The 21,357-nt window shown below is 38.0% G+C and overlaps 1 protein-coding gene across 1 annotated transcript in view; it reads right to left on the reverse strand.

Annotated features, from left to right (window-relative positions):
* GRID1 (glutamate ionotropic receptor delta type subunit 1) overlaps positions 1-21,357 on the reverse strand; it is a 476,351-nt gene that overhangs the window by 451,897 nt on the left and 3,097 nt on the right.

Consider the following 21,357-nt stretch of genomic DNA (forward strand, 5'->3'; position numbering starts at 1 on the left):
AGGGACAGTGTGATACAGATCAAAATGCTCCCAACACTGACTGTCACATCAAACTTGCACTGCTTAGCAGCAGGAATCATTATAGACCCATGGCAATGTGCTACACACTTTTCCTTCATAGATAGAAAACTAGGGAGAATCAAACCAGAGGAAGAAGGAAAAAATGCTTTCCCAGTAACTTTAATTTCCCATAGATATTTTATAGCTACTGGATTCTATAAGCTGTTCCCTGCAGAAACAACACAAATCTTCAGAAAACTGGAAGACACAAACTAAATTTCACATAATGCAGCTACATGACAATGGCTGCATGGATGTTGTTATTTTTCAGGCCTTGCAAACAACCCTCATTTAATGGTGACAAACTCACTCCAGAGCCTCAACTAAGATAAAAAATTAGTCTGTAGATGCACAATGCCTTCAAATACGTATTTTGACTAACAGAGACTCCTGAGCAGCTGTCTTGAAACCACTGGAATACATAAAACTTGACACTTAGCACACACATGCAGAGAACCAAAGCATTTGGGTCAGGTAAGTTGAACCATAGCCTACTGTGAATGTTCAAATTGCTGAGTTAATTCATCAACAAACAACTACCAAGGACATAATTAAGAACAGAACATTTACTACTTTGCCTACTTTGGCTTCCCACCTAAGGAAACTCATCCTACTTAACAAAACAATCACAGAGAAAGGTAGCAAACAAAAAGTAAACCAAAGCCATCTTCCTTTCCCTGCAACAGAAATTCCTTTCACTTAACTGATGAATGTACTGAAAATGTGCATTAAAACCCCACCCTCATTAAGAGAAGGAACCTCAAATCAGGAAGAACCAAAAGTGCATCTTTCAAGTGCCACGTTCATGACCAAACTGGAGACTGACACTCTGCTCGTTTGATACTCACCACTGTAGACCCAAGGTAAAAACTAACACTCATTCTTTCTGATTCAACATAGAGTCCTGTCACCTTGATCCAGGAGAAAAATTGAGCATTTCATGGTTATCTATGAAATTCACATAACCTAGTTAATACAAAACACTTTCCTGCTGCCTGGGCACTGCCCTTCCTTACTTCTCTAAAACAAAGTTCATTTGAAACACCACAGAAGAACAGATCCCAAAGTAGTCACCACTCTGAATAGCCTGCAGAAAGGGTGATTATTATTGCATACGTTTCTGAAGAGCTTATCTCTCCATTGTGTCCATAGATAAGATATGTTGTTTAAAGAGGAACAGTGGAAATGAAAGGGATGCCCACTGAGAGGCAAGAGCCAAGCTAGAGCCCATGCCAGAAGTGTTTTTATGACTGTAGTGCTTGTTGCTGCAAACAGTGTAAGAATTCAGCACTCGTTTGAAGTGTATCCTTCAGAGATACAGCTGTGCTAATGCAGAGATGGGGAAAAAATATCTTAAAGATGAGATGCATCAGTTCTTTAAATAGGAAATACAGCCTAGATGGAGAGAGAGAAAATGTGGCTACCAGGTATATTAAATTTGAACACATGATTGCTGCAATAAAGATGTACATGCAGTGATTTTGAGATCTGGGTGGTCCAAGACAGTTTATATGGCTCCTGCTTTGACTTGCCAATAAGCACATTTATGTGCATCCAGTCTGAGAGGAAAGTGGATACAAAGAAAACACAAAGGTGTGGGGGTTGTGTCTTCCTCCTGGTGAAGTCCTCAGATTTCTTCTGAGTGAGGAACACAAGGATTTTTTTCTGGTGCAATAATCCCATGCACACTGACTCCCCTCATTAATAAGCAATGTGAGGATTTGTGTTCTTTTCCTTTCCACATAAGCTTTCTAAAAGTAATAAGGCAACAGACATCCTATATCACAAACATCTGATGACTGATTGCTGTCCTAGGAGAAATAGAAGAGATTGGAGGTTCAAAAGTAAAGGCAGACAAGAAAAAGAGAAAGGGACAGATGAGAACAAACATCAGTAAAGTCTGTAGTGGTAGGAAGGGAAATAGATGAGCCCAAAGAAAGCACTTCATGATGCAGGAATATGTGATGGCAAGACTGAGAGGGTCCAAAGACACTTCAATGCAGTCAAAACAGGAATTTGTTTGTGCTGCAATGATTTACAGAACACGAAGCAAGTGTTCTGGAAAACTGCTGTTACTCACATGTTCAGAAATGAACAAAAATAGAAGAGATTGTGTTTGTAAAGGAGCAAAAAAACAGTAACATGATGAAGAAATATATATACTTGCTTCCTAGGGCAATAAAGCTGCAGAACATAATGAGATCTGAAAGGAGATAAACTCAACCTTCGAGGAAGCTGGAAATGCATTCTGGCAGCTATCAAAGATATGTAGCAAATGAAGATCAGTCTAAAAGGTAAACAGAAATGGTGAAGTTATTTATTTTCCTTTAGAAAATTACAGACAGATACCAAGGCCAAACCCTACTTTGGCATAGTTCTCTGAGGACAAATGTAAACCAAAGGGACAAGAGTAAGGACTGGGAAAGGTCACAGCAAAGAACTGAAAGGCTTGATGGACTTGGCCAGCAGAGTTTAATTTTCATCAAGTTACAGGATACTGCCACTCTCAAGACATACAAAATAACAGCCTTTTATCAGTATCATATCAATTCCTTCCATGCAAGAACCTGCCACCTAGGTCATTTTGTATGTTTACCAAAGAAAGGCCTGTAGCTGACCCCTGGCAACTGAAGAAATGTTAGAAAAAAAATAATGGTAACACCAAGGATGATTACTAGGAAATCCAAGAGTTATTTTAAACAAAGGTGATTTTTTTTTTGTTTTTTTCTTTTGTTTTTTTCTTTTTTTGGTGATTAACCAACTAATTAAGCCTTACTGGTTGCTCTGCAGAAAACTGCAGACAAAGATGAAAATATTCTCAAAACAGGTATCACTATGCAACCAGGTGGTTGCAGTTTTGACAGGACCTTGCCAGTTTTCTCACAAATCATGCTATTAACTTCTCTTTCAGCTTTCAAGTCTGAGTAGAGAAGGGACAGCTATGCTCAGAAAACTTTTGGTGCAAAGCCATCAAAAGGCAACAAAAGCAGCAACTTCAGGGGCTCACAAGAGATGCGGCAGCCAACCCTCACCCCACCATCTGAACAAATATCCCTCCTGTCACACACTGCAACTCTGTTTCCTGACCTTCTATCCTAATACATATGGGGGAAAGAAAAGCATTTCAAGGCAAGATCTCTTGGAATAAAATGCTTAAGAGGGTGCTGAATATTCTAATTGGGACTTGTTTATTAATTCTCACAATGCTTGTTACAAGTAGGTAGAGCAGAAAGATTGTATTATGATAGAGCAACTATATCAGAATCTATACAGTGGTAGGCAATAAAATTGCCTAGAATGGATAAAATATTTCTGTTTAAGAAAACACAGATTTACTGGAAAGTGACTAAATTTTTTTCAGATAAAAACTGAGACTTTTAAACTTCAAGCTACAAGTCCAAAACTTAGAAACATCCTGAAGAACCATTTACATGTACATATCTGCCTTTTTGAAAGATTTAAGCTATAAGAAATTTTGACATTGCTAAAACGACAAAGACTACATGTGAAACCAGTCAGTACTGGTATCACCTTGTCTTTCAGTGTTCATGTAAATCCCTCTTGATGAAAGCCATTTTAGAGTCCTTCACAGTGACACATAGCTATTATATAAAACATAAAGAAGGTTTATATAAAGCTAAAAACTTTATCTAACCCAAGTCCTCTCTATTGCTGTGATAGGCTATAGTTGGGTTTTTTTTACTGATTTCAGTCATTAGAAGGTATATGAAAAAAAGAAAAATCCTCTACTGTACAAAGCTTTTCCTTTTTATGAGATCTTATGGCCCTGTGCAAGCAGTAGTCTCCTTTTCTTTTCAAGTATCTTTATGGAGACTCCAGGGAAGATTTCCTCTGGATAAGAAGACTTTGAGGGGCTGTAAGTCAGACACATGCTTTTGAGCCCTTCATGTCACCAGGGATCTGGGGAAGGAAAATTATCTCTCAAGACACTTTCAAAAGGGAAATGCACAGTGCTGTCTCTAGAGCAGTTAACAGCTCAATCTCTGAGGCCTCCCATTAGAGGCAAGAATGAAAGCTTCTCTCTTTCATACGTTTTAGAAGTGTTCCCTAATCAAACACACAGGGCAGGTATACAGCAACCTCCCTAGAGATTCTTACCATATTTGACACCTCCTTGTTTTACCCTAAGCCTCCAGCTAATTAGTAATTTCTGAACAGAAACTGTTCTGTATCAAAAAACTCAGGCTTGCAGAGGTAAACCCAACCATCAGAGCTATTTCTGAAGCATTTGGCTGAACAAATGAAAAGGACAAAAGTACTTTCAATGGAAATATGCCTTTTTCCTGTTGCAGCAAATCATCAGGAGCTTTACAGCAAGTTTACAGCAAGTTAGCAGACATACATTATTAGGCATCACAGAACTTCTTACTGGCATTCAAGTAGTGTTAAAGTGTAGGGTAAAAGGGGACATTAGGTGGAGGGTTCAATGCTCTCTGGGAAATGAGGACACCCAGACAGTCATGTAGGTACCTGACTGAAGAGTTCCAGTGAAAATGCAAACACAAGATTAAGTGCAACAAGAGCTGCAGGGACCTTGTGCCTCAGCAGCTGCTGGCTGGGTCAGCTCAGAAAAAAACAGCTGTCAGAGGCTGGGCCTGCAGGGGAGATACCTGAGTACCCAAGAAACTACTGTTCAAGGTCCTGGGGGAGCAATCAGCCTAACTGCAAGGATTTCACTCCTATAATGACTGAGTTTGGCATAAAACAAGGTGTATCTTTTAGGAAATATGTACATTATCCTCCTAATGGTGAGCAGTTATTTTAGAAATATATATATATATATATATATATATATATATATATATATATATGTGAAAAGTGAGAAAAGTACGGGCCAACTGATTGGTTCAAATTCCAGATTTTGGGACTCACCTCAGTTTGTAGCTTTCTCACTGAAGTTAAAACAAAAGAAATTACAGAAGGTAAGAAAAGGCAGTGGTTCTGTGTGTCTACTGACACTGTCCAAGACTAATTAGCTTCCTAGTTTTCAGATGAAAAATATTCCTCACCACAAGAAGAATCGGTACTGACAGCAAGGGCTTCCTTGGATTTTGCTTAAGAGAATAAGCAGAGGTAACAGAAAACATCACTGTCACCAAAAATTATACATACAGAGGTAAGAATAATTTTTTTTAATAAGAAGTCTGTAACAGAAAAGCTGCACTATATTCAGCTTTCAAGATACCAAAGATGAAATAAAGGAGTTTTCCAACCACTCTTTCACAAACCTCATTGAATGAATTTTTTATAAACAGTTAGGGAGGTTAATTTTGTTTGCATTTTCTGTTTTACATTTTTCTCAGAAGTAAAGGAGCAAAGTTGCTTACATGCCTTTTCAAAGAATTTTTGCTACATTTTGCGCTGAAAGTGCTCAAAAGATAATGATGGATCTCTAATCCACTATGGAATATGTTCTGTACTACATGTAACAGTTTCTGTGTATTAAAAAAAGTAGGCTCAAAACTCTCCTGTATGACTTGCACTATCCAGTAACAGCAGCTCCAGCTCTGCCATATCTCTTGACATATTTGTTTCCAGATTCATTTCCTGAAGCTACAGTAAATTATTAAATGCAGTGTGGCAATTTGAGGTAAGTAGAGCCCTTCTCTTTTTACAGTTTAAAGATATTTTTAAGATGGGATATTAAGCTTCATCATGACATTAGGGCCTGGGAGACCCCTGTAGGTAATTTCCTGTTTTCCTTCTCCCATTGTCCACACTTGGCTAGCTCTTCCTCATTTCTTAGCAATAGATGACTATGAGCTCAGAAAATTATCTGATATCAAATCTTCAGACTCTCCTTGAAAGACCTAGATACTGTCACCTCCAAATCTCTGAACTCTACAGATCTGACCCTTAAAAGCCTCCTTTTAGAAATTATTTGTCAATGACTAGTAAAACAGGCAATAAATTTTTAAAGCTATGTTATCTATAACTTTTACAGTCAGACTTAATACCTACTTCAGTTACCATAAAAAGTGTTGTAACAGATGTTTTGGGGTTTAATGAAGACAGTCAAGCGGATTTATTGCCTATTTCTTGCAAAGGTGACTGAGCAATTTGCAACAACTAACTTCCCCCCCATAGTCTTTATTTTGTGCCTATATTGAACAGCACATAGACTGCAGTTCTTTCTGTTAGAACAAACCACTTCAAGTCTTTACAGACCAGTCAAGCCTGCTGAGGCTCATGGAAGCAGTTAGTCCAGTGACAAAGCCCTGGCTGTCTTCAGCCAGCACAGCAGGGCACACTGCCACCTGTGAGATGACCACTTCTGTCTGAGTTAAAGGGGGGTAACTTTGAGAACACTTAGAATTGTTTCAACTTCGTTCGTGGTGCAGCTCTGTCTTTGGAATTCTTTTCCCATTATGTGCACCTTTCAGAACTGTAGATGCAATTCCCACACAGCCAAAGTTTGAGCAGAATTGAATTTTGGTGCCATAAGAATTCTGGTCAAGGCCATCTGTTTCTGCCACAGGAAATAAATACAAAGGGACAAACCCCAGGTGAAGTCCCAGTAGTGAACTCAAGTGAGCAAATGCTATTATTCCTGATGTCAGTTGGGAGAAAATGGAAAATATGAGGGATGCCCCTACCCTGCCCCCAGCTACAGCTGCCTTTCTCAAATCCCACCCCTCTTATGGGTGGCAAGCCTCACAAAGCAGTGAAATTCATTGCTAGAACTAAAACTGATGCTACACTTGCAGTCCTTTGTCCCAGATCTGTCTCTGCCATTGCCTTGGGCCATGCTGCCTTTAATTCCAAACATGTTACAATATGCAGGATCTGCCTGTGGAAGGATCGAGTGTAGTACTTCAGAAATACCTGCAAAAGACTTCGAGTGACTGCAATAAGCATGAGCAACAAATCAATTGAGTTGTTCTCTTGATAAGACACACACTCACTGAGGCTGAGGAGACAAGCTAACCTGAAAAGAAAGAAGAAATGAATCCCTAAGGAGATTCCCATGACTGAGTCAAGCTCTGCTACAGACGGTAGTAGTAACCCTGGAACTGGTTGTGGTCCTGCTCACTGTGCTCACACTGTCTTGGTCACAGATCAGGTGTAACACATGGGCCTGGAAAGCCCTTTTGTACACAGACCCTGAGCCTGCTTTTAAAAGGTAACAAGCATTTGCACTATTTAGAAACCAAGAGTTGCTATGAGGCTATGTGTGGTCTAAAGCCTAAGCTCTAACTTGCCAGGTGAAAGATCACATGATTATTGATGGCTATAAAGTTATGCTTCCAAATCTCTGTCAACCAAAAAAAGTAAGTTGTGGTTCTCAGACTAAATTTCTATGAACTGAAGAAAGCTGAAGAAGGATCTAATAAATTTAATAAATTAGAGCAGTAAAATATTATCAAATACAGTGATTTATTTACACTTTTGAAAACAGTTAAGTCCATCAAAATACTCACAGAACGAATTCTTTCTATTTTCTATTTTAAGAAAATGGTCTGAGTTTTTACAAAAGCATCAAACAACTACTGTTTGCTATCAATGGCAACAAATATAATCAACTATAAATGTTCACATGCAAGATACGAAGGGAATTTGCTGCAATAGGTTCGAATGAGGCAGATGGGGAAGAACACACAGCTCCTATGATTCAGTGAGTCAGTGACAATAGAGACTGTGGTATTAGAAGTGCTCAGCAACATTGTTGTACAAGAAAAGTCACATTGTAGCACACTGCATTAACAGCAGCAAACCCTTGAGAGTTTTCCAGGCCTTGTCAGCCCAGACTACTTTGATGAATGATATAAACAGAAGATGAAATAATAATTCACTAGTTTACGAGCACTGAAATGCAGCTATTAAAGAATTCTAGTCTGCATTATGACACTGGAACAGTCATGCTTGGCAAACAGGCCAATATCTGAGCTTATAGTTGTCATACATCCTGGATTCTGATCTTCATTTTACATTTCTCAGGCTTATACCTTCAAAGACAGAGGGTTCTCCTCCTTTGCATTGTATTTCCCTGCAGAAAACAAGACTGGCAATTTTGAAGGGATTGTTCCTCTGCTTGGCAGCTCCTAGATAAAGGCTTATTGTTCAAGAATGCCAGTCAATTTTTCTAGTCCTTGTAGTCAGCTAATGATAAGAGAAACCAACAGTACCACAAAAAAAAAAAAAAAAAAAAATTAACAGATCATTTTAAGGAAAATAAACATAAGCATGGAATTAATGACAGTGAGCAGACTGCCATTTTATGGTTGGACTCAATAATTTTAAAGGTCTTTTACAACCTAAATCCTTCTACAATTATGTACTGTATGTTCCATGCCAGTGGGAGAAAGCTGGAAAGATCATTGGGGTCATTGACTGCAATTCTCTGCAATCACAGGAAAATACAATAAATGAGTCAGTAACACACGGGTCCTGTGAACATCAAGGATTATTTCCTAAATCTTCTACAACTGTTTTCAACCTGTGGGTCACAAACAAATCTAGGCAATTAAAAAAAAAAAAGAACAACTAAAAAACAACACCACCACCAAGTTTCAGTAGATTTAAATGATCAATATACTCAGAAACTTTTCCAGAGGTACAGAAATGAAAAAAGCTTAAAAACAACTGGCCTACAGCCAGGCCAAAGTATACAGAAAGAGGCCAAAAGCCAGAACCACAACACAACTCAAGAGCACAGCAAATGAAACTCGAGCTGTTGCACTGACCTCCAACAATATCAAGAAACATTCAATGCCAAATAGTTCTGAAAACCCTGAGAAATGGATCACAACCAACAGAGCAGAGAGAGTGAATATTAAGTAAGTAGCAGTTCCCCACTTATCTCACCAAGGAGAAAAATTTCTTCCCAAGTCCACATCTTGTTTAACCCATCTCCAACTTAAGCAAGTGCTGCAGAATGATAACAGAATTAAGCAAGAGATGCACCAGGCCAATCTACCAAATATCTCATCACTTCCTCTGGTACCTGCGTGATCAAAGGATGCCAGCAGTGAGAAGGCAGGGAAAGAAGAAAAGGAACAAAGCTAAAGACTACCAAGCACCTTAAGCTATCTTTCAAGAGGAAGATCCCTGTTTTTGGGCCCCTCTTGTGTCAGGAGCAGGCATGAACATTCAACTACGTTGATGGGCCACACTTTTTCCATATGAACCATTATTTACAAATATGGATACAAAGGTAATTATTAATCTTTTGGAAAGTTCACAGGAATACTTCATATTAACAACTCTCATGAAGAAACTCACAGAACTTTGTAAAATCAGAATTTATGAGACCAAGATTGAACTACATCTTCATTTGTCTCTCACTATGGTTTCATAAAGAAAATTATTTTGCAACACCTCTTAGAAAGCTTTTTGACCAAAAGCTAAAAGAATTTTTTTTTTTAACCATATGTAACATTACCAGAAATATTTTTTAGTTGCCAAGTTTACATATATACTGACCTTTTCTGAAGAGCAATTTCATTTTGCCTCACACATGTCTGTTTGAGCTTTAGCCTGGCTTCCTCAGACAGTTTCCATCTTATCAACACTATCATGAGTTCTTCTTCAGTTGTCAAGCTACTTATTAACATTGTAATAACACGTTAAATCTTAAAAATACCTCTTAAAATTCTCAGTTTCAAAGTACATTTGCCAAAGGCCCTAGGATATATGACTATTTCCCAGTTAATATGATAATCTGACAAGATATTTGCAAATTATACATTCAAAGTAGCCCTGAAAAGATGGAGATATGACAGATCTTTCTAAATCTATATATTTATTTGTATTTCCTAAGTCTGGTTCATTTCACCAACAAAGTAGGTGGGGACAGATTTAAATGGCAAACAGATGACAGCCTTCTATTTATCTTAAGGCACTTCTCAGGGGCACTGGAACCAGCAGAGCCTTTCCCACTGTTGCTGTGCTGCTCTGCACTCAGAGAAACTCATTCCATTTCTTCTTCAACCTCAGACAGAGCAATTTTACCTTATTAGTACCCCTAATTGTCCCAGAAAGTGAACTGAGCAATCCAGGCTCATATCTTTTTCTGCCTATCCCTTGATCCTCTCATGACTGAGTTTAAGTTGAATTTTGCCAGGTAAAGTGTTGTGTGTATGTAAGATACATATTTTTCTCCAGGGCCTTGTTCAGTAGTTCTCTGGGCTCCTGTGCTGCATTTCACAGTGTATGAATTTTACAGTTAACTTACACTCCATGCACAGGTTTTGTACAGAGGTAAACTATACCCCTGGGCAATTTAACAATGCTATTTCTGGAAGAAAAAAAAAAAAAAAAAAAAAAAAAAAAAAAAAAAAAAAAAAAAAAAGAAAAGAAACCCAACTTTCTACACTGTAAGTCTGTCACAAGTTACAGATTGTAATCTTTTCTCCCCCACAAGCCCATAAGAATGCATCATTTTAAAGCACAGTTTCTCTTTTTATAAACACAAGAGAGCTAAGAGAATTTGCTTCCCTATTAATTACTCCATGTCACAGCTTCTTCATTTGTTCTTCTGAGAAAATACACTTCAGAACCAAAACATGACATACATCCTGCCTCAAGCTCTCCTCTTACAGCATCCTTTAGATGTGCCACCTCCACTGACTCAGCGTAACCACCCACAACTTCTCAAGGCAAGAGACAAGACTCCAGACTACAAATAGTCTCCCTGCAAGCCAGTAACAACAAAGACCAGTCATCAGCATTACCAAAATCTGGTTTAGAGCCCAAGTGCCACCATGAATGCAGGACATGAACTCCCATCTTTGATCAACAAGCTATTTCTTGCATATCCACCAAGTACTTTTCTTCATGTTGAGATGCCCAAAGTGCAACACATCTTTGAACATAATTAACACAAGAAAGAAAACACAAACACCCTGAAATTATGACAGTGCATAATCTGACTCAAGTTCACAGAAGTTTTAGGAACAGTTTTTAGACCAAACTACCATTTTAGTCTGAATACATTTAGCTACTAGCATTGCCAGAATACCCTATAGTAAATAAAACTGATTTAAATTCTTTTTTTATATTTCTGGTATTTTGCTATTCTCCAGAGCTACAGACATGCCCTGAAGAAGAAGCTCTGGCTTCTTGTCCCTGTGTGTTCTCCATTTCCTTATAATAAGTGATAGTTAACTTTAAAGGTTAAAATCTAAAATAAAAATATATTTTAAACACAGGAATGTTACCCTTCATATCAGTGAAAGCAGGATGAGAGACTTAACTCTGTAATGCAAGGCTCACTGCAGCAGGTAACACAGAGGAAGGTATATTAAACATAAAGGTTTCACCTGTTGGTCACTGAAAGGCAGTAAGTCTTCCAGAGACACTTTTCATTTCCATAATGCAACTCCACTTCTCGTAATGTAAATGAAAAAGACAAAACCTTAGTTTTGTCATACAGATATAGTAAGCATTTACAAACCTTAGAGCATACTCTGACAAAGCATCTGTGTACTGCTGCCAACAGATGTCATCATGATGATTAAAATGCAATGGAAATAAAATAATCCAGTAAATCATTAAAAGAGTGTTCATAAAATGTATTGCATTGAGCAGTAGCAGGAAAGAGAGAAGAATGGGGGGAACACCATGCTGCCAAACAAGAGAATACAGGTAAAAAAGACATCAGAATTTGAAGAGAAAATCTGCATTTACAAACCTCACCAGGAGGTAGAATGATGGACCTGCTGTTCATACAAAACGGGGCATAGCTACAAGTGATGATGTGGCTCTGGAAAGTGCAACCACAGACAGGAAAGTCTCCTCAGCTAGATGCTTTTGAGAAACTGCAGTTTTAGTTCAGGCATAAAGATAACAATACAACTCTGCAATCCCTGACTTGGCAATAAGACACGAAGAACAAACCAAATGGATAACAGAGAGAAACACTTCCTGAGAAGAATATTGGGTTACTGAAAAAAAGTCAACAAAGAGTAAAATGTCTTTGGAGAACCAGGCTTGCAGATTTGATTCTAAAAAGAATAAGATATCACTAATTACAATGCCCAGGCGACTCTCACTTTTATCTGACATTACCCCATATTTCAAAACAGAAGTGTAAAAGCAAAGAGGAGACACCATGGTCACAAAAATGTTAACTGTCCTCAACACATAACAAAGCATTAAGCCTTTAGAAAGAGGGTTTTTTTTTGGGGGGGGGGAAACCCCAAAAAAACAAAACCTAGGAGCTAGGTAGTGCTGAAATATTAGATTACTTTTCATGTGGACTGCACAATGCTTTAACCCAGATATGGGCACACTCACATCAAGCTGTCCTGAGCAAGTGGCTTTCTACAAGCTGAGGTTTGTCAACCTCAACTTCTGCTACACTACATCTTTCCTCATCTTATCTGTGAGCAAAAAATTCCTTTTCTCTTCTTGGAAAGTGAAATGACTTGCACAGGCTGATTACCTGGAAAACCATTACTGGCCTGAATTGTGGCACCCCTGCCCTTCTCCAGCCTCTTTAAAAAACAGACTCATTCTGTACAAACACTTCACTCAGACCAGAGGAGGAACAAACTTTTCTATTTCTGTTTGGGTCACTAAGTCCTACCTATATCAAAAACACTGTTACTTCCATAGTAACTGAAGAACTTCAGGAGAAAAGCAAGCTGAAAGGAAAGAAAAAATAGTTTCAGAAAAAAAAAAAAAAAAAAAACTTAAGCAGATAATTGGGTTGCTCCCTTTTATTTTTTGTGCACTTCAACATCCTAGCTCTCTGGTTTGACCCTTGCAGATATCACATCCTAAGTTCCTTTCCTCTAAACTTCTCAGATAACTTATCTCATTCCAAAAATATTTTCAAGTAGGATATAAAACAGGCAAATCATCGGTCAATTAAATCATCATTTAATTTTCAATTAAAATGCAGCTAATATTTCACATAAAACAAAGCTCAATTTACACTAGGGTTTATTTTGAAGTTCTGAAGCATTTTTTAAATCAATGTAAAATTAAGCTAAAATAAACTGTTTTAAAATAAAGGATATGCAAATGCACAATGACACTAAGAGGCTCTGTCTCCTATATGCCAACTCTTCCTTCCACCATCCCAAGTTTTACCTTTATTTTAGAGCAGAGAGGTTAAGAAGACAAAGAGCTATGGAAATGCTCTAGACCATTACACAGTTTCTCTACTGAAAGTATTATCAAGTAGGAAATAATTGGTGTTTCCTAATATCACGTAATAGTATAACTTAGGGTCATTTACCCACGGACAAAGACAACTCTCATTAACTTTACAAACATTCAGTTCTATGGAAAATCCTTTCATTCAATTTCTAAATAAGAACAAACCAGATTGTCAATGAGATTTTGAGGACATTGAAAGCATTCCATCAGCAACGTTACTAGTTAAAATCTCTAAGACTCAGATAAGTAAATTAAAAACCAGAGGATTAAATTACTGGACTGAGGAATAGGATACTTAATGAGTCCCTGGCCCCACTGGGAGTTTTTGGTTTAAGATTCATGTGTTTATATGAGAGAAATTAATTTCTTACATATGATTCTGTTGACTATATGGGGGAGAAATTTTTCTTACTGTCCTTTTACTCTCTCTATGAAAGGTTGCTAAGGGAATAGTTCTCAGTAAGGTCAAGCAGCAGAAACCCTGCTGTGTGTTTTAATGCAGCCAAACAACACTTGAAATTAATGCCTCTTGGTTCTTTCTACCTTTAAGGACTGGCTGTTAATGCTTTCCAGTATTCTTACTGCATAACTGAATATGTAACAGGCAGAAGGGAGAAAATGGACATGCACAACATGGTCAGAATGAAGGAACTTCACAAAAACTTTGTTAGTGCAGACAGCCTCTTCCTGATAACATAAACCCTTTCAGGCTACAAAAAGCACTCCAAACCCACAGTGAACCCTTTTTCAAACACAGTAATCAAGTCTCCAAATTATAATTAAATGCAAGCTATTAGGAAAAACATAAAAGAAAGCCTTTCAACATAGTTTTCATTTGAAATATTTATTGCCTTAAAGTTATGTAAACGAAAGAAAATCTGGCATATTAGCATATCATTATTATCTGCCTTTGAAATTATTACAGATCTACATATGATATAAAATGAGTATCTCAAAATGTTGTATACTACTTAATCTCAGTTCCATTTTCTTGACAAGATTCCTAATGTTAAAAGAGCTCCACTAAGTATCAGCATCAGTTGCTCCCTTTCCTCAGTGAAGAGTGAAATGGAAAGGATTCTCATGATGACACCGAGGATTTTGACCTCAGAGCCAACACAGGTCTGTGTAAGGAAGTCTGCAGGACCTCTATGTGCCCTGCACATAAAATGTGTCATTCCTCAGTCTGAAACCTGACCACTTGCAACAGGTTTCCAAATGGAAAGGACCCACAGCATTTCTGTGTGTAAGAAAAACTGTGAGTACTGTGAGTATTTTGATTACATGAAAATAAAAGAAGTATAAAAATGTGAAATTGAACATGCAAATAATTTTCAAAATCATCAACTCCAATAACTGAAAATTATGGAAAAATCTCTTGCCAAGGAAAAAAAAAGAGCTCTGTGGATCAATTTCATTCTAGCAGGGTGCTTTCAGAAAAACACAGACATTTGCAGGTTAAAAAAAAAAAAAAGTTACATTTCCTACAATTACAAGACCCACACAGCAGCATGATTCCAACAATCTAAGTAATTATTTTTTTTCTGAGGAGAAAGTTGAAAAAACACCTCTAAGCATAAGATGACAGAGACAAATAAAGACACAGCAGGAATTCCCCTCAGAGGAAATTTATTATGAATAAAAGTACGAGAAACATTTTGATTTTTGCTTAAAAAAATAACTGCTCTGAAATGCAAAAAGTTAAATCTGAAGTAACTGTTCCAACTACAGTCTTGGTATTCTGTAGTCTTACAGTCAGGCTCTATTACAGCTGTGTAACTTGGCTTTGAGGCTTTGTTTTATTTTCCTTCCAGTAAGCAACTGTGGTAAGCCACAGCTTTTATAAACATGATGACATCCCCTCTGTTCAAAGAACGTGCAGCTTTAACTACTTTCACTGTATGGATGAACCTCAGCATGATAAATCACATCAAAATATTAAATTCACCTCATTCAGCAAATATAAAGATGTAATTTAAAATGTAATACTTAGATAGTCAATCCCCTAATCATCTGTAGCTGGAAGATTCTAAACACAGAAAGGCTTAAGGCATATTCCCTCCTGGACATATTACAGTAAGTCTAGCAATTAAATTATTTGTACAGGGTATATGGGCATGCATGTATGTGCATATATCCAGACTGTATTTCACAGTTCAAGATCCTGTTCTTCAGTCATTATTTTAACTAGATCAGGCTGAGGAGGTTTTGTGTACTCATTTCACTTTTACAGATCCTCCCCCATATTAATGACTGAGAACAGCTGCCACAGACAAATTGCACAAAAAATAATTTTGTTTAAAAAATAATAAATAAGAAAAACACAAAGAAAATCTTTAACCCTGAAACATGTTCCCTGACATTTCTATGAACACTGCTTATTTCTGATTTTTTGGGATAATTTCTAGCATACCAGTTAATGATGTAGCATATTTTCCATTACAAAATCCCAGAATAAGAAACCAAACTGCTCATTGGTAAATGAGCAGGATCAACAGCAGGATCAGTGGGAAAGACCATTACATACTGAAAAAGAACTGTAGCCTAACCTGCAGCTAATTTTCTGTATGACACTCTTAAAATAGACAAGTCACCCACACCTAAGATGAAAATAAAAGTAGTAGCAAGTCTGCAATCAGAAGAAAGAAGAAATGCACTTAACCTGCTATGCAGATGGAGGAAGTTAAAATAAAAAAAAAAATTAAAAAAAAAAAATCCTCTTTCGAACTAACTGCAAAACATGAAAACAATAAGGTATACCCTGTCATCCTGTTCATCGTCTCGTGGCCTCCTGTCCACCCCCAGACTCCACCAAGCTGGGGCAGGACCAAATGCTTCGATCTAGTGCCATGCACACTGCTGGTGATTCCACAGAAAGCCTCTTGCTCCCTTGGGATGCTAAGCAGTGCCACATCCTTGTTCCCCTGAGTGCCTGCAGTACCTGATGTGTGACACTGTGTCACACCAAGCTCTGGGCAGCCCAGCCCAGCCTGAACTGATGGGAGCCTCTGCAAAGGCAGAGCGTGTGGCTGGGGTGGAACTAACCCCAGTACTGTAAAAACACCTGTACCAGGGATGTGCTGGAGTGGGACTGCCTCCCAGAAGTACCAAATATTCTGCAGCTAAACTGTGACCAGAACAGAACAATTGTTGGCTACCAAGTGACAAACAGCAAGAGGGATGAATCAACAAAACAAAAGGGGATACAGATATTGGCCCATAATCTGTAGCCTGCCTTCATCCTCGGCACCAAAGGGACTCCTTCACAGGCAATCAACTCCTTTCTGTCCTACTGCACGTGCCTGCTTTCAATATTAACAAAAACACAAGAATATGAGGAGATGGACATTCTAATTTGCTATTTGCTTTTAGCTCTGCAAACACTTGTTTATAACACACCAAGACATACAACTGTAGAGCATAAAAACATAAGGGCAATGAGATGAGTGTCACAGATGTCTGCACTATGGCAGTCCTTAACAAGTCGTGGTCTGATCTCAGAGGGCCCAAGGAGGTAAAACTGTTAAACCCATTCACCCTACTGAGCAACAGTTTTTAAATACAAAGAACCAGTAGAAAAAAACATATAGTTGCACAGCAAGGCCTCTCTGACCACAGGTGGGAACTCCTACCTACACTTGCTGACTGGCTTTTAAAAACTGCTGAAAGTTGGTATTAAACTTAGGGAAAAAAGTATGTAACAGTATGTGCTTTCCAGAGAGTTAAGAGTGCACCTGTCAAAACTTCCAAACAAGACCTTGCACCCCAATGAAAACAGTGTGAAATCTGTGTTCAAGCACAGAAGAAGAGCAGGTAAAGGTAAAGTTACCAAACAGTGAAAGACACAGGAGCAAACACTTGAGAAAAACTGACAGTAGATCAATATAAACCAATCCTTTGCAATGCTGGCAGATGAGATTTTTTTTTTTAATGCTTTACTTTAAAAATCCAGGTATAGCCTACAGGTTCTACCTATGTATCCAGTTCTCCAATCCATGCAGTCAAATTAATAAAGCCTTGTTTCTGGGGGTTATTTTTTTTAACAAAGAAATAAACAAACAAAAAACCCAAAACCACAAAACCCTAGTAATTTGTACATGCAGTATTTAATGAACAAATGTAAATAGCAATGGACCTGCTGAGCCTGGTTCTCCAGGTTTGCATTTCATCATGTTTGATCAGCTTACACCTTCTCACCTTCTCAACAAATAAAACTGCAGAAAGCCGCTGTGATTGTAACATTAAATATATGAGCTGAGACAAGAGAGATTAAGAGCCATGTGCTGATCTATTCTCCCTGAGATCCAGTGACATGATGCATGGGAATGGTTCAAAGCTGTGCCACAGGAGGTTTAGACTGGACACAGGGAAGCATTTCCTTACTGCAAGGGTGGTCAGCCCTTCTAGAGAGGTGCTTGAAGCCACAAGTCTGTCAGTGACTGAGGCATTTGGACATTGATCTTAACAACATGCTTGAACTTTTGGTCAGCCCTGAATTATTCAGGCAGCTGGACTAGATATTGTTGTAGGTCACTTCCAACTGAAATAATCTATTCTGTCTATTCTATTTTATGTCAAGTACATATCATTACCAAGTGCCACAGACTATGATAACAGACCACATTCACTCAATGGTATACAGCACAGATACCCAAAGACTCAGCAGCTCTGAGCTGCTCTGCAACCACAGCAGTGTGTATGGGACTGACAACAAACTCATTTATGGAACACCATTCTTGCTCTCAAATCACATTCCGATTTTCCAAATTTGTTCTGGTTTCCAGAACTGACAGCATTTTAACATCAACAAGCACACATACAAGGCCTCCCAAATTAGAAACAATTCATATGAAATTGCTATGCAGAGAGAACAGCAAGTTTCAGCTCCAGGAAAGCTCCACAGACACATAAGCATCATCCACTGAGAAAAAGGGTTTTAAGTTTTGCAGTTTCTGAGTAACAGGCTCCTTTGGATCCCTTCTCTAAGGCTGCTACAAACAGTAAGTATTTGCTTTCTCATGTCCCAGTTTTGACCTACAGCTAACTATGTCCCCTTTGAAAGCAACATTTTAAAAATTTACAGGTCAGTCTTGTTTGGGTTTTTTAGTCTAATGCCATCACATTTTCAAGCCCATCCGTAAACCTGTTTGCCACCTGTACATCATGCACACAGTCCCTTCTGAACATCAATCACAGGCTCAGAAATCTCAATTTGAACTGAAAGCTTAAAAGTTTCTCATAGCTTTGAGCTTATTTGAATCCTTGAATCCTAGAAAGGTTACTACAGTACTAGCTTAAATACACACCATACACAAACAAGCTCACACTGCAATCACTTAACTGAAACTGAGCACACAGCTCTTTTGGAAGCAAGAACCTAGTTTAGCTTCACATTTGTGGTTTGAGCTTATTTCTCTAAATCATATGAAAAGAACAATGATTCCCCATGTATATTTCCTCCCATAACAGTCAGTGAGAAAACCATTTTTCCCTCAAGTAATTGCCATATACATAAAAGCAATATTCTACAAAATGCAATGACTGCTTGCAAGGGCAGAAAAAACATGCCTATTTTATGCATACACCAGTGTCTGTTCATTCTTTACTGTTTCATCCCTTGCCACTGGAGTTCCCTTGCACCCATTTGCCACACTTTGATATAGAATAAGTTTGATGGAACCGAAACAATCTCGTTACTTATCAGCACAACAAATCTTGTTTATGCAATATACATTGAAATGAAATACAAAGAAAGAAACAATGAGTGTCCACCAAGTCTTTGAAGAAAAAGTATCTCTGAATTTTATTGACCCATTTCAGTCACCAGAGACTATCAGTATAGTTCTCTTATCTCAGTATAGAAAACAGTTTTCTTATTTTTCCCCAAAATCTAGCAATACTTCTCAGCACATCCCAACACTGAAAACTACTGTATATGAAAAGCAAGGTATCTTCTGTTTAGCCTTTAGTTCTGTGAATGCATTGCTCCTCCAAGAAAATCCTGCTGGTACTACTCTTCTGTGCTTCCTACTCATGCAGACGTTCTCTAACTGCACAGTAAATGCCAGGACAAACCACATGTTAGAACTATCTCTATGAGTAATTAAAGTTTCATTGTTGTGTAATAGACATTGTTATGTGCAACGATGACTTTCTGTAATTCTACCAGCACAATATTGTTTAAATGAAGGTCCCTCTGAAGTTCTCTTAATGATTTAAGGATAATTTACAATGCCATCCTACAAGACTGTGCAGAACATACTTCAAATAAAAACAGTATTTGTGATTGATTTGCTTGCGTGAATTATTGTGGTGGTGATATCACAATGCACTATTTTTATTCCAAATTGGTTTTTACTTGTAAAAGAAGACCCATCCCTGTGAAGCTAAGGCTTGCAACATTGATTTCCATGGCACTGCTTGGAAAGATGCTGCAGAAGAATAATGTGCATGCCAGGGCATTTTATGTAGCAGCAGCAAGATTCTGTGAGCAGTGTGGGCAGTGGATTTGCTCTGGGTTGTTCTGACTATTACATGCAGTATTTTACCAAAATGAGCAGGACATCCATAGAGTGAGATACAATGATAAAACCAAGTAACACTGGGCAATTAGACACTGCTCAGTAAGAACAGATCAGCAACTTGTACACCCCATGGATTATTCTGCCTCATGGGTGACAGTTTCAAAGGTAGGAAATTAAATCTTAATTTTAAAAGAAGACCTGACCTGAACCAACAAAGCAAGCCAGGAAATTGAGCAAAGTCAGGCACTCTTTTCTTAGGCCTCCCATTGTGGCAAGCTTTTACTTGCAGAAAGGATCATCCTGCAGTTGTCCAAAAAGAAGACACCTTGATGTGCCTTAATGAAGCAGCGATAAAGAACAAGTACTTTATGGAATTGTGAAGAATCATCAACCACTTCCTTAATTCTCCAGCATGGTATCAGTTCATCAAAGAGCAGTTGAACTGCAATGAGCCCTGAAAGAGCATCTTGGAAGGGACAGCAGAAAACATCTTTATTTATATATATTCAGATAGCATAAAGTTCCTGTATCATAGTGGTTGAAAATCTGACCAGGCTCTTCTCTGTGGATGGAGCATAGAATTTCAATGGAGAGAATTTGTTTTCAGAGTAGTCTTTATAAATGCAACCCCAATCTTTGAGGTTAGCAAATAACTCAATTTTTAAAAAAGTATTACAGGACCAAGAAGAATCCTCCACTAGGTCATGCTTTCCTGCTTTTAACAAAACTGAGAAGGGACCCCATCCACCAGACTGCCAGCTCAGATCGTTGGGCATTCAAAATGGTTTCATACAGTTTTACTTCTGAGAAGAGACATTGTTGAAAGCCATTGTTCAGCTAGCCAACTACTGTCACTTCCATGAATATGAATAAGCTCCAATATAGGACACTGAGTTTTTGTAAATGGAAGAAGATCCAATTGTTCAGTCATTCTTTGCCAATAAATCAACCCACCATTATTTAGAGATTTTTGTTTCCCTCTGGTGTATGAATATGTGGGTGGAATTTTGTTTTCAAGTCCCCTTCTTCCCATTTTCATAAAGATTTTTTTTCTTATCACCTTGCTAAGTTTTCAGAGCAGCTGAAGGAATCCTACTGTCAATGGGATGAGGCCCTTGAAAAGATATTTTATTGCTGTTTCTCCTGATATTATTAACTAGCACATACTCTGAGGAAAAGAGAGCAGAAGAAATTGTTCAGAGTTCATGAAAAATTAACATTTGGTATAATTTTGTAGCCATAATTTGCATGTACACAACTTAGACATAAATACATATGGATAAATGCAAATTTTCATTCCAGGAAAGATTTGCTGTGCTCTGTAAAACTAACGGTAAGGCTGGTGATGAATCATTTTTTTTAAATATTCTAGTCTGGATATATAAATAGCTCTCTGTTTCTAGAATAATTACTACTGAAAAACGCAGCTTCTTAAATAACCTAGGCCATAATTAACCTTCGCTTCATTAAATCACAAATAATATCTTTTTAAAGTCTTATTTGTAAAGGCAAGCTGATTAATTTAAACGTTTCCCTTTTGCAAAAAGGAATCTAATTGGAATGATTTACCAACGTAGCTACTTTTCAGATGTTGCAAATTCTGGCAAGGCTTTCAGCCGGCTCCCTCGGCCCCTGCCCGGCCCCC

The sequence above is a fragment of the Erithacus rubecula genome (genome assembly GCF_903797595.1).
Source record: "Erithacus rubecula genome assembly, chromosome: 9".
Lineage (NCBI taxonomy): Eukaryota > Metazoa > Chordata > Aves > Passeriformes > Muscicapidae > Erithacus > Erithacus rubecula.